The 15199-nt window shown below is 39.2% G+C and overlaps 1 long non-coding RNA gene across 1 annotated transcript; it reads left to right on the top strand.

The window, feature by feature from the left end:
• The first annotated feature begins 5165 nt into the window (after positions 1-5165).
• LOC118175532 lies at positions 5166-9610 on the top strand. Its single transcript, XR_004755010.1, has 3 exons — positions 5166-5290; positions 6642-6708; positions 9555-9610. It is a non-coding gene; the product is annotated as an uncharacterized LOC118175532 (long non-coding RNA).
• Positions 9611-15199: the final 5589 nt, after the last annotated feature.

Below are 15199 nucleotides of genomic sequence, written 5' to 3'. Positions count from 1 at the left end.
AGAATGTCAAAATAATGTGGAATAAAATATGTGAGGAATGATCTCCCATTGCTAATGGAGGGGAGGAGGGGATCCTTCTTGCCTTCCTGCAGAGTCCTGTCAAGGATGAGTCCTATTGTGGGAAGCCCAGGAAGAAAAAGGCAGGAGAGAAGAGAGAGTGGGGAGGAATCAAGTGGAGGGGTGGTGATCTGCAAAGAGAAATGTTGGTGCAAATGAAGTGCAACTGTGGAGGAAGTGTTTCTGAAGGGAGGAGCCCTACTCCCACTTCATGAAAGGCTGGGGTTTCAGCAATATGGAGGATAACGGTTTAGTGGCTGCTGGCTATTTTATTCCCTGCTGTAGTGGATGAGGATGGACTTTCTGAGTGTAGTCTGAATGTCTGAAAGTGCAGCTTTTTGATTGTTCATGGATCCTGGCAGATGAGGCCAACAGAGTAGTTATGCCAGTCACCCCTATGCCTTTGTGTTTGTACCATACCAACAGCAGAAAACCCACATTTGCAACCTAATTCAGTTCCCAGAGGCTGCAGCAGGTGCAGTCAGGTGTCAGCTGGACAAACTCTTCCAATTGCTATCTCCTACAAGTGTTTAGTGCAGGAAACAGAAGGAAATTGGCCCATATTTTGCATGGGCTCCAACAAGAAATTAAAATAAACCTGAGGTTCCCAGGAAAGACTACTAGAAGCCTGTGTCACCAGCTCTAAGTGAGGACACCTGAGACTCCCTCATGTGCCACTGAACAGGATGGGTCTCATGCCCAGCAGCTATAGGAAGTACAAGTGCAGTGCACTAATAGGAAGGGCTACTCCTGAGCATGGCTTCTGGCTGTCTGGGAAGGTATTACGGGTTGGTGACACACCTTGGACAGAGCCGCTTTTACTTGTCTCTTGTGTACTTTGGGGTATTTGCAATGATTACAGTAACAAAGAACATACTACAGAACAACCAGGACTGTGAAGTTTCAGAATAAAAGACACCTCAGTAATATTGTTCAAAATAGAAAGTGTTTGCATTCACTTGTGTCCATCTGCAGAAGCACAACCCCTGAATTTCAGATACCACAGAGTGAGTTCATAAAACCTGTGTGAAAAACAATGCTATCTGTACATCTGATGGATAAGGCTGAGGTACTGGTGAAGTAGCTGAAGCCACAGTACACAGGAACTAGAACTTTAATATGGAAGACACTTAACAGAGACATTTCAGTGAGGAGACAAATCAGACTTGGAGCAAACTGCATGGATTTGGAAATTCTTTCAGCCTTATCTATCCTTAGCATGCTCTATTTGACCTTGATCTTTCTTCTGTTACAGGTAGAGGTTCAGGGCCAAGAAGTTAAAAGAAGCTAGCAGCATTAGCTATGAGCATCATGTTTTACGTAGGTGGAAATTGAACACTTAAGGTTATTAGTGCAAATTTATTATTCTGTGGTTTACTGTAAGAAGATGTAGGATGACAGGCCTATGTTACAGAGTAATACAGACACAGCAGACAGTTTGCTATTTGTTTCTTAGGCTGATTTTGACCTCTGGAATTCAATCTTTAGCTCCATCTCTGCATTTTATTTTGGAAATATTCTCTAATGGAAAAGAAAAAAGTTGCAATTTTAAGACTTTTTAATGTCTTCCTTCTCAGGTCAGTTAAGCAAAAAATTAAGTAATTTATAATGTGATCACATTACCTGCTATTGCTCTCTCTCTCTGCTGAGAGGTGCTGTAGGACATGTGCTTACTTCTGTCAGGTTGCTAATTCTTGCAAATGTTTGTATCTCAAGCCCCAGCTGAAGTATGCAGCAGAATTATCGTTTAGGCATTTTTTGTCTTCTGCTCGTAATTCTTGAGCAATACTAGAATAGTATCGGTGCATATTTGCAGTAGAGAAGAATTTTAAAGTAGAGCATAGCTACTCATAATGAACACTGAATGAAAAATAATTTTGAACCCCCTGATAGTGATTTGACACAATTGCTGAGCTTGGTTGGACAATTGGGCTTTATTGCTCTCTGTAGATTTACTCAAGAGGCTGAGAACTGTCATGACATGGGGGCAGTAAAAGAAACTCATCTGACTAAATTTCATATAGAGCTACACAAAATGGTCAAGTGCAGGTATATCTAGCGAAGAGCTACATGTATGTGTGAAATGGGAAAAATCTGACCACTGTCCCTACCCACAATGCAATAAACCTCTACCACTAGCACAGCACAAGACTTTTATGCTTTAATAGCTAATTACTGACAAGAGATTCATTCAACACTATTGATAACATATTGCTGCCTTCATTTAATACTTGCCAAGAAAATATCACACCTGTCTTGGAAAGGAATTTCATGACACCCACTGAAATGGGCAAATTGTGAAGTATCCCCATGATAAATAAACTTTGGTATCAGAATCTGAACTAAACATTTTCATTTCTTCTTCTTTTTTCATTATGTGCCTGATTTTTTTAGTTAATATGAAAACTCTAGAGAATAATTTGCAGCAAATAGCTATTTGACAAATTTATTCTAATTTTCTACCTGTGAAATACCATGGAGGTATTGTGTTTTTTTACAGAATAACTGAAATGCTTTTCCATCTTTTGCACTATTGGTTACTAGTACTTGGAATTCAAGCTATGCTGCTTACCAGGGAGTGGTCAGACAGTTTCTGTGGTGCTTTAAAATGTTCTTTCTTATAGAGCTCAAGTCAAGAAATCTGGTGCAAAAGCTTATAACATATGATCATGGAAGTTCACTTCTATGTATTTTGGAGCTCCCTTATTAGAAATGTTTTTGCTCATTTAGCTGTTCATTGCACATTAACTCAAAAGGAGAATGAATGTTCTTATGGCAGATGGACTTAAAAGAAGTATGGCTTTGGCATGGCTCCTCCACCTTTCTCAGCACAAGAAGTGTCAGCAGCCCTCCAGTCCTGCGCTGCTCCACAATGAAGCATGACAGGCTTGTGGGAGCAGCGATGAACTCAGACCTAAGAAGCTTACAATGAACTCCTAGTGAAACCTGCTTCAGTACTGTCTGACCTTGGAGTGCTCAGACCTTGTTAGCTGCCAACCAACCCCAGGTGCTGCCCAAGCATGAAGGGGCCTGCCGTCCTGCTGTTGTGATACTCACACCCTCTGCTTTTTAACTCTGACATGCTTTCGGAATGTCCAGGTAACATTCCTCATGTGCCTAACTAGGGAGAATGCTTGGGTGTGATTTAATCACTATAAGGCTATAGCATGATCTGGACAATATGTCACTGGAAGTAGCTCTATGTCTGATGACTATGCATTCCCTAACTACTTCCTGATTATGGTGGGGAAGTCTCTGCTCATACTGTAGTATGAGGCAAATTCTCATTCTGTGTGAGGGAAAAACAGAACTGAAAATGCAGTCTAAGAAGTTTTTTTTTTGTTTATATTTTGATAAAGCATTGTTGCTGCTCCAAAGCTTGTCCAAACAGTCATTTTATGATTTGAAGTCTATGCCTCTTGTGACTGTCCATGTGTGTTAAAATATTTGGGCAGAGATGCATTTAAACCGTATCTAACCCATTGACTACACTGAAAATTGAACCAAGAACTATGTATTATAGTTCATATGTTTACTTCTACAAATGCAGTCCATATGACAAGGTAATTCCTATGGCAGCACTTCTAATGATAGCCAGGCTGTTCATATCCTGGTTAACAGATCTTTCTTCTAAATAATTGGGTACCCTGAAATTCTCTCTGTCCTGTCTTCCCCTGTCCTTTTTTCCCTCCTTGAACAAAAGCCTAGAGGACATGTAAGATAAATCCCTTTATTCACTTTTGATAATATTTCTTTGTTCGGTGCCTCACATAGTGAACATAAGAATGTTCAGCGAATGGAAAAAGCTGTAGACCAGTTTCAAGCCACACATGAAGGCTTGGTGTTAGCTTTAATTGGTGGGTGGGCGTATCTATAGGTTGATAATTAGATACTGTCAGTAAGTTACTAGCAAAAATGAGAATCAATTACAGGTAGAATTTCCGTATAAAAACTTGACCCTTTGAACTCATTTACCTACAGATTTATAGATATTTACTAGACCTGGTCCACTATGTCATGTATGCCACTCTAATGGAAGCTTCTCCAAGGATAGAAATTTGTAAAAGTGTTATGATATCATTTCAGATCTGTGGACTTAGATAGGGCTATCTGCTCATTAGAAAGCTACTGCTCTAATTTCACACATGTGTTCTTGGACTTGTGTTCTTACAGCCGTGAGTCTGTGCTGAGATGGAGGTTATGTGGGCATGACTCTGACTGATCAAATCTTCATGTAGCCAGATGTACTTTTCCAGGACTCTTAGGCTTCTACATTTTTGAATGAGACCATTCATTTATACCTTCTGCTAGCTCACTCTTGACAGGACTAGTATAAGATTTTTGAGACTACACAGTGTCTCAGATTTTGGGGAAAGATGTTCAGCTTCAGAATGGAGAGATTCTTTGCAATGGAAATTTCTTTATGCAAAAGGAAGGTATTGATAGAAAAAAAAAAAAAACCACAACACATTATGCAAATAATATGTCTGATGATCCAATGTGGGGCTCCATCTTGGGAGAAGAAAGAATAAAAATTGCTGAAGTTTCAGCAAATTGGCTTACTAGAATTTCCTTTTTAACTCCTCCTTTCCTTGGTCTGGGTCTGGGATCTCTGCTAGCTGATAATATAGCCATAGCCAATGCTTGTGGCAGACTCATTGACTCTGCCTTTCTTGGTCTCAAGTATCCCCTGTAACTTTACCTTTCTTCTGCTAATAATGCAGCCCATTGTCTGCAGTTCCCCTCAAGACATTTCAAGCAGTTCTTAGTGTCAGCTGTAATTCTGTCAGTAACTCAATCCAGAATGGGCTGTCACTGTTTAGCAATGCTCTTGAACTCTGTAGCTCCTTGGAAGCAGTTGCTAAATTAATGTAAACAATGCCCTTGGGATAATAGGCAATACTACTTCTTTATTTTTTATCTGTAAATAAAATAAGACTTGTTTCCACTAGGAATGCAACTGGCCTGGTAATGAGATCCCAGTCTGGTCTGGCTTCAAAGTTCATGTTTGTTTACCAGAAGAGGAGTCAGTCCTGAATATAAACCTGATCGATGTCCTACTGTTGGAAAGACCAGAAGATGGGATAAAATATGGAAATAAAAATATGGGATGAGGTATCTTATTTTCTTTTCTTAAGAGGCCAAGGGTGGTTTCAAGAAAAGCAAACTATTTGCAGAGATCCCAGCACTTCTGTGTCAGAGGCTGAGAATTATTCCTGGAGCATTATTCCAAGTAGAAATTGTCGATGGAATTAATAGCTTGGATTAACAGTTATAGAAGAGCTGTTCTCCTGGAAGTTTTCTGTGTAGAAGAGTGGCTTCTTGCCAGCCCCACTAGGGCTAGAAGGAAATGGGATGCACCTAGGCAGCCTAACTGTGACTGATGAGGGGCAGACCACTGGAAAATGAAGTGAGTATTGCACTGTCCTGGCACATCACTGAGCTCTCACAGACAGGGAGCATCTGGGAGAAGCAGATAAGCAGGGCAAAGAGACATTGTCTTCCTCCTACCTCATATTGCCAATATGCAGCCAGTTCACAAGTGTTCAGTGACATCTACTGCTGTAGATATACAGCTACAGACATTGCAAGTGTGGCTACCTGGGTAACTGTGTAGCACAGTAATAACTTGATGCCATGATAAAGGTAGACCCTCATTTAGGATATATATGTGCCAACGATGAAATCATGCTTAGGGTCATAGCTCTGTATAAAGACAGCATATAATACCTATGCAGGAGACATATCTTCCCTTAACCTAAGCAAACATACATTAATCCCATAGGCTTTAGCGAATTACTCTGGAGCAACATAGTTTTATCCAAGAGCAGGATTTGGCCTCCTAGGTCTAAATAACTCAAGGTAAAAGGGCACAGGCTCACCATGCCTTCAAATGCTTTGCCTTAATTAGAACAAAAATAGGTAAAATTCTTCAGTCTTATACTGCTTGAATGATTTTTATTTTATTTTATTTTTAATTTTTCCTTAGAATGGAATCAATGTGCTTTTGCACAGTCCGGTACACTGAGATACTTTGGCACCCACAAGATGAGGGCATTTCCTATGGCTTCCTGTGTAACAAGACAATTCTGAATATAGAAAACTGAATTTATCAGAGTAATCTCCACCAGATATTGTTATAAAATTCCAAGTTAGTATCAGCATGTTGCCTAATCAAAGCTATTTGATGACTGCATTTTTATAACAAAAATCACAACTAACAAAAGCAATAAAGCTGAAAGACGAGCAGAAAAATGCTGCTGTTGTTTTTTAATTCAGTTTTTTTCCCCTTATTTCCTATTTGTCATCTTCTCTTGTCTCTCTTCTTGCAGCTTGTGGGTCATGGGACAAAATATAAGTCTGTCATGGAATCAGTGCAGTGATCTCTTATACAGATACAATCCCTATTATAATTCTCTGTGGTAGATTCAAGGAAATTCTTCTTTTCTTGCCAGCTGTTTCAAATCATTGACAATGATGGTCTGGTTCTTATTCAGTATTATTTAATAATTGATTGGCTTTTCAAATAGTGCCCTGATCTCCCTCCCTCTCTCTCTCTCTCACACACACACATTCTATTTAAGGTAATAAATGGACATATTGGATCTTGTTCAAATACATGGCAGACAGAAACTGAAATACATAGCAATGGTAGGCAATGCAAAGAGCTTGTCAGATTTTCATATTTGCCCCAGAAGGTCAAAACGTAAAAATCACTTTAATAGCTGAAGTTATCTTTGTTTGTTAGACATGGTTGATTGTGAACATTTTGCATGTCTCACTTTGCTTTTTTTTTTTTTTTATATGACCATGAGAGAGATTTGGAGTATTGTGACACATCCAAGCAAGCTCTCAGGTATACCAAAAATCTCCAAAATCACACAAGCTTTAAATGTTTACCTGGGATCTTATTCATCAAGCACATGCCATGGAGGAACCATGCCAAAAAACATCCTCGGAAAGAAAGTAGGTTGAGATGGAGAGGAAAGAGCCACCTTTGAACAGAGAAAGCATCCCCCTGATGAAGTGGGAAATTTTCATTTCATCAGATACATTTGACCTCTTGTAAAAGCAGTCCAACTATGGCAATCTCTTCCAACATAAACACTGTGTTGCTTAGAAACAACCCATTAATTACTGTTGCTGAATTCTCTGAGATGCTGGGAAGCCTGAATCTTGTACCATGAGTGAGACAAAATTGTATGGGTTCTGAAACCAACTATATCTTCTGTGTTATATTCTGATGGCCTGGGATATACATGCCCCTGTGAGGCCCCACCTGGAGTACTGTGTCCAGGTTTAGGGCCCCAAGCACAAGAAAGATGTGGACTTGTTAGAGCGAGTCCAGAGGAGGGCTAAAAAGGTGATTAGAGAGCTGGAGCACCTCTACTATGAAGAAAGGCTGAGAGAGCTGGGGCTGTTCACCCTGGAGAAGAGAAGGCTCTGGGGTGACCTCATTGCAGCCTTTCAATACTTAAAGGAGTCTTATAAAAAAGGTGGAGGAGTCTTTATTTCGGTAGATAATGATAGGACAAGGGGGAATGGACTTAAAGAGGATAGATTTAGACTAGACAGACATTAGGAGGAAATTCTTCACTGTAAAGGTTGTGAGGTACTGGAACAGGTTGCTCAGAGAGGTTATGGATGCCTTATCCCTGGAGGTGTTCAAGGCCAGGCTGGATGGGGCCTTGGCCAGCCTGATCTAGTGCGTGGTGTCCCTGTCTATGGCAGGGTGGTTGGAGTAAGATGATTTTAGGGTCCCTTCCAACCTGAGCCATTCTATGATTCTATGATATAGTATGTGATTTACATAGTGACAGAGACCATGTGCTATCATGGGATTTATGGCAATAAAATTTCATGTTTATCTCTGCTTGTTTGCTTAAATGTGCTTAGTGGAGACCATGACCCCAAGATTTTTTTTGTTTGTTTATTTGTTTGTTTTTCCCCAGTCCTCTCTTTGTGTAAAATGGTACTGAAAAATAAAAATTCAAACTGATACCTTGCACATTATGCTTCCTGTTACAAATTAATATGGTTTCTCTACCTTCCATCAATACTTCTGGGGTAGTTAGAAGCTGTCAGACATGGCTTTCATTTGCTCTAAGAATGTGCTACACCCTGGCTAAACAAAGGACAAGTACATGACTTGCAAGTTCTGAGATAGCCTAATCCTTTTCTTCCCATTAAATAAATAATAATAATAAAACAGACATGGAATTATAATTTTAAAACAAATACTTGTCTAAAATGTCTTCTTTCTCTCTGAAGTTTATTCTGCAGCTCATCGGTGTGACATCTGGAAACCTACCAGGTTAAATGGTTAGCCAGCAACAAATGTAGGATCTTCAAAATACTTTTTACAGAAAGCTGTTCCTGGGGGGAGAATTCGGTGGAATATGGCCGACACTGAAGGAGGTCTTATCTTTGTTAAAAGCACTAGTGCTAGGGTAGGTAATAACCTGAAACCTCTCTCATGCATCCCATTTTCCAAATGCTGGAATACATGGTGCTTAAGTGTATTCAGTACAGTGCACTAAGACTTGCTGAAAGTGGATTAGGAAGATTTTTTTATAACTTCTTGAGAAATTGCTCTCCCCTGCAGTAAGTTTTCACAAGTATCTTGGACAGAAATTTTAGGATTTTTCAAGGTTCTTGAGAATGTTAATAATACTGCACAGGGCCTCAGGGAATGAGCAAGTTGATGTAACAGGTTGTTTCCATCTATTATTTCTTTGTGTTTCTTTGATTTAAGGATTTTCTGCATTTATGTGTTGCTACTTCTCTTGGCAATCATTGTCTAGTGTTTTTACCAATCATAGGTAATGGCAGAGGCTACTTGAAGCACAATGTTGCCATAGAAACACAATAGCATCTAGTTGGGTCTAACCTCTCTCTCTCTCCCATTTTAGCCCCCATGGGAAGAAGAAATTCAGGCCTTAAAAATTAATCAATTTGATGTTAACTTTTAGAAGTTATTTTCTTTTGGTTGCCTGGGTTTCCTGCCGGATATTCTCATGCTGATTTAGTTATTTACACTGCTAATACAATATTAGAATTACAGCAACTAATTATTAGCACCAGTAGTGCAGTAGTTACCAGAGACATCATTACTCTTAGTATTACCCCTATTATTATTATTGTTGTTTATTAACTTGAAAGACTAATTGGATTCTTGTTTCAGTCATTTACTTATGTAGCCATGGAGGGAAACTTGCAGCATAATATGGGAGATATGAATTCAGAGAAACCTGAGTGAGACCTTCAGTGACGAGTGAGGCTCATGAATCCTGTGCAGGAATGTGCCTCTCAGCCAGGGGCCCAGCACAGCAGTGCCTGCTTGGCTCTATTACACTGAATCACATTTCTTGCATTTGCAGATGCTAGTCATAATTGCTTCCCAGCCCCCTTGAAACCTTGGTTGAGCACACAGTGCTATGGCCTCATATTTGGAGTCTTATGAATCTGTTTTTCCTCTTTTTACTGATGTTTTTCAGATTCTCGTTCCTTTTCTGGGCAAGTGCTGGCCATGCCATGGACTGCAGTCTAACAACAGGCCCTTTACAAGCTCTTTGCCATGATTCAGTGGTCACCTTTAATCTGTATAATTCTGTTATTTTCTCTGCTTACTCCCACTTAAGAATGGCAATATCTACAAGTCATGAGTGAAGGAAAAGTTCTGCGGAGTGCTGTTCTGATGGTACTTGTCCCAGGCAATGTGACTTTATAATTGGGTGCTTACCAGAAGAGTAATTTCAGTTAATCTAATAATTAGCAGCTTCAAGGAATCCATGGGAACCAGAGCTTTCTGTTGTATTCTGTCTTTTTGAGTGGCAATGTTTGGTTCCATTTACTGACATTGTACACCCTAGTGAGTATACACTCTGACATCGAAGAGCAGGCTAGTGCTGTGATACTTCAAACTGTGGAAAAAAGCATACAGCTATTGTTTTAAATTGTCATTGCTGGTTACAAAGAGAAAACAAAGGTCTGTGCTGGGTGAGTTCTTCATCATTAAGATATGAGCAGATACAGACCCATGGCAGCTTGTATAATAACAAAGGTAGGACATGAGAATTGCCTGCTGCTTTCAGTTCCTTTTCTACAATAAATACTGCTGCCTGAGAAGGCTGAAGAAAAATAAAAATAATAAAGCATTTGCAATATGAGTGGCTTCTGGCAAGCAAAGATGGTGACTCAGCTCACTCAGAGATGACATTAAATGTTGCAGTCCCTCTCTTGTCCTGGTCTATGGGAATAGGAAGTCGTTAGGAAATTTACTTCAGAGTTGTCTTTTAAAGAACGTACCTTAACTCCAAACCAGTAGTTCACACAGTGAGAACACTGACAAACATATCTCTAGTTAAATAAAATCTGTTCAGGGAGGAATATGCCTCTAATAATACTTTAGGCTGGAAAAGCATAGCCTTGCCAGGACTGGATTAGAAAATTATAGATGTGACTGTATGACCCTGTCTACTGCATTATGATTAGATCAGGCTGTAGCCTTTCAATAAAAAAATAAATTAAAATATTAAAAAAATGTGTATCTCTAAAGATTTAGGAGATGGTTTTAGAATATAAATTGAATAGAATCAACTGTCTGAAAGTATAGAGACAGCTGCCTGTGTTTGAGGAGAGTCTTAAGTAATAACTTTGACATAGCAAGAACACCTGATAGATTACCAATAAATGGCCAAGAGCTCACAGAGGTTTCCAGTGCCTCTCTAGGATGGAGCTGTGCTTGGCCAGTGGGAAGAGTACCATTAGTACTTCCCACTGAAGAGTTACAGAAGCTAATCAATCATGAAGCCTCCTTAATGGGAATGCTGTGTCTGGGAATGGCACAGGTCTCAGGGTGCTACCATGTCATGTCAGTGTTGAGCATTGCTGTGTAACAGAAATTTATCTTTTGTAAGCAGCAATAACATTAACTTTCTTGGTCTTGTTAAACAGAGCTTGGCCCTCTAAAATATGTACGTATTTCTTCTGGAGTTTGCAGTTTATCTGCCTGCACTGTACTTTTAAAGTTTCACTGAGAATTTGTCACTTGATACTCTTCCCTTACCTCTCCTAGCTAATGTGTTTCTGATCTATACCAGCCTATATAAAAATCCAGAAAGGAGAAACACTCTCCACTCTCCTATAAGTTGGTAAAACTCTTCCTGAGACTTCACAACCCTTTGGAAGCACACAAAGTACATTTCATACTTTCCAGGTACAGTGCATGAAAATTCTGCTAAGTAAACACTATAAACTAGGTTTTAAGAAAATGTTAGTCACCATTATGCAATTCAAAAACCAAAACCACAAATAAATTGCTAGTATACTTGGTTTTATTAGTTGTGACTGCAAATACTCTGTACACAAAGAAAATCTTTGAACACCAACCAGCCTACAATTGTATGCATTTTACTCTTACAAGGCAATTTGTCTAGTAATATTGGCGTTAACTTTTTTCATCTGGTACACAGCTTATCCAACAGACAGTGTCTCCTGTAATACACCTGAAAAATCCATATAAAGCAGTGAGTTTTTGCTTTTTTGTTTGTTTTGGTTTGGATTTTTACATTTATTTATTTTGATTGATTTTACTTAGGTCATTCTCCATTTTTTGAATAGTCTTAGCTTCCCTTCTTTTTCCTCTTTGCTATTAAATACAGTGAACATGATGCTTTCATACATGGCCTTTTCACTTCAAAGTAAGTAGAAGCAATGTGCACTCCATTTAAAATGTACAAAGTATCTAAATCCTAATTTTTCAGGTCAGCCAGAGGTACATCTGTTTAAACATGTTACTTGTATATGTGTGTACAGTACAGGAAGCTGCAGTACTTTTCAGAACTGCCTGGAGTTGTATCTTTTTTATTCTTCTCTTTCTCAAAACAATTTTAAATCTACAAGAAAGGTCAGAGGAGGTTACGATTCCTGACCCAGTACTGAACTGAGGCTGCCTATACTGTCTTTTTGATGCTCCGACCAGGGTCACTGAACTGGGGGTTATTATTGGCTCCCTGTGTCTATGAGGCACAGCCTATCCCAAACAATTTTTAAATTACCACTGGCATGAGACTGTCAGGAGGGATAGTAGCTGGGAATGTCTAGACACTGCAGCCAAGACAAGCTCCCCTATGGTGGAGTCACCATGCACGGAAGGGGGTCAGAGAGAGGGGCCGGGAAACTGCCCCTGGAGCTTCTAGGCTGAAAGACAAAACTCCCATAATGCGTTTTGCAATTTGCTCCAGGGTTTTAACCAAAGAATTTAAGATAAGGAAATCTAAAGGCCTTGCAACTGGGAGAATTTTCAACTGTTTTATTGCTTTCCATAGATTCTAAAGCCAACTGTCTGCTTTTATGAGCTCTTTAAATCACACATCACAATATCTCAGCTTCAGTTGCACTAAACTGTCTCTGAATTTGTACTGATTCTTCTTGGCTTTGTTCTTTAAAAATTAACATTGAGGTATGACTTTAAGGATGTCTCAAAAAATTCTGATCCTTCTGTAAATCTATAACAGTTTGCAGCTCAGGTCATCTGTCTTTTCCAGCGTGTTAAACTCCCAGTAAGGCACAGAGAGGTCATGGGAGTCTTTAAAAGGTCTTTCCTGTTCATCATTCTGCTTAAACAGAATTGCTAGGGAAAAGAGAGGTGAACTCAACTTCCTAACCTTTCCAGCTCAGTGTTTGTTTTTTGTTTGCTTGTTTGTTTGTTTTTAGGTGATTTAATCCAGAGTGTGCTGACAGCTTATTTATTATTTAAAGATATATCAAAATTTATTAATTAACACATTAATAAACACCATACTATTTATAATAACAATACAGTCATTCTGAATTTTATACTGAAGTATATTTTTAATAGAAAAATGTCATAGTCAGCCAGGATATATTGTGACTAGTATTAAACTTTCACCCCAATTTGAAACAAAATTTTGAAGTTGAAGTGATTAATTTTAAATTACAGTTTGAGAAGTTGTTTTATATATTTAAAAACTCTTTATCTTATTTTATTTATTTTATATTTTATTTTATTTTTCTGACAGATATATGCAGCATATGTAATTTTCCTAATATGGCTTCAGGAAGTAGAGAAATCTGCCATGATGTTGCAGATGGTAAAGAACTGGTAAGAGGTATCTGAGCTGTGGATGTATTTTGGAAGTGGCTGACATGATGTGATATACAATTACTCTAGACTTCTATCATGTTACACTATACCACATAAAAATGATTGCACACTGTATGTCTTAATTTGCCACTTGCTGCTCCTCCAAAGATATGGTCTCAACCGGAAACCTGTCTGCATGTGCCCTAGACCACTCTACCCACTGGAAAGACATCCTAGAAGGTTTTAGGTTGGTCTGACTGGTGCACCAAAGCAAACACAACCCCTTTGGACAGGTTAGTCCTATCCCCAGGACATGCGCACAGCCTGTTGCAATGGGGACCTGGGCACCAACAGTGCCCCAGCTTTCTGCCCCAGTCCTGTGGAAGTGTTCTCTCAGTGGCACTGCTGACCAGGGATCAATCGCTGGCTTTGTTTCTTGGGATGCTTTGCAGACACTCCATCCCCACTGCTCAGGTGCCATGTGTGGCAGTGCTGGGTCAGTGGTGCTGTGGACCCAAGCTAGTGGTGGGGATGGGCATGGGAGTGGGCACCCTGTGGCTTTGTGTCCTTCTGCATGTAAAAAATACTCACAAAATTCTCTGTATTTCTCTGAAGGCAGTTGAATGGTGAATATTTTCCTAAGGGAAAGCAAAGCTGTATGAAAACTAGAGCATTTTCCCTTATGCCCCTTGTTAAAATTCACCATTTTCCAAAGGGACAATTTTCCTGCTTTTCTGGTTGGCTCCACCATACCATTGTTTTACAGTAGGTTTGTGTCAATCTGCATATAACTGGGAAAAACACTTTCCATGCACTTTTTTCCCAATATTAGATTTCTTAAATCCCCACTTTTATTCGTATTGTTATAAATATAATGATAGGGCTCGGTATAGCACCTAATACAGCAGAACTTCAACTCCTTGTCACCTTAGACACATCATAGACATAGAGCAGACTTTGACACACAGCAATAAGGAAATTTATTAAGCGAAACATAAGTTTTAAAATGGAGCAATAACTTTGTTTAGCACACGTGCTATAAAATTCATTCTCACTGAGTAAAATGTCAGTGCCCTCCTTGATACTGAGTAGAAAATGGCCTGTTACAGCCAAAGCCAAATTTTCAGCATAAATAAATTTGTTTCAGTTATTTAATAATAAATTTAATAACAAAATAAAAATAACCCAAGAGATGATACTACACGTTTATTAAAAAAAAAAAAAAAATCAATGGCATTAGAGAAACATCAGTCCCTATCTTATTTCCAGTAGTAATCTTCCAGTTAACCAATTATCACATCCATACCTAAGCCACACATGAAGAATTGCATGTGAGCTTATGGAGTGAAAAGAGAGATGCTTCCACTTACCCAATGCTGCCCTTTCAGCCATCCAGAGAATTACTAGGGGTGTACTGCTGTCAAGTGGTTTACAGTTGCAAAGCTTGTCATAATCTTCCTAGGTCACATCTAAATTCCAGCTTTTCAGGTTGCATTTTTACAGAAAGTACTACGGTGCAGCTGCAATGTAACTCTGCTTGGTGTCCGGCAGACTGGTACCCCAAGGGCTTTCCTGGGGTAAGCTAGTATAAGCTGGCTACTCCTTGTTGTAAGCTTGCTACACTTGGGGCAGCACCAGGGAGAACAGCAAGGAATATAGCTTTCTCCAACCTGTTGATGTTCTGGGAAAGAAGAGCTGTCATACAAAGTTTGAGGACAATCTTTAGCTCTTAATGTTGCTGAACTATATTGGAAAAATAATGTATATAAGATAATGCACTTTATATTCAGAACATAATGTATAGTCCTTCTATGGACACAAATTACCTTTAACAAGATAGTCAATAGTCTTGTTCCCCCATAAATCCCTTCTGAAATGCCTCTTAACTGTTTAGGGAAAAGTTGCTTTCATGCCCTCAAAAAGAATTACCCAGGAACAGCTGAAACAAGTCACTTTGTGCTGGCTGACTTCAAGAATTGGCCTTCATCTGCTGGGATTTTCAGCCCCGATGGGACTACAGGACGGTATATCTTG

Source organism: Oxyura jamaicensis, chromosome 17, assembly GCF_011077185.1.
Source record: "Oxyura jamaicensis isolate SHBP4307 breed ruddy duck chromosome 17, BPBGC_Ojam_1.0, whole genome shotgun sequence".
Taxonomy (NCBI): Eukaryota; Metazoa; Chordata; class Aves; order Anseriformes; family Anatidae; genus Oxyura; species Oxyura jamaicensis.
This window is presented reverse-complemented; position numbering and strand designations above follow the sequence as displayed.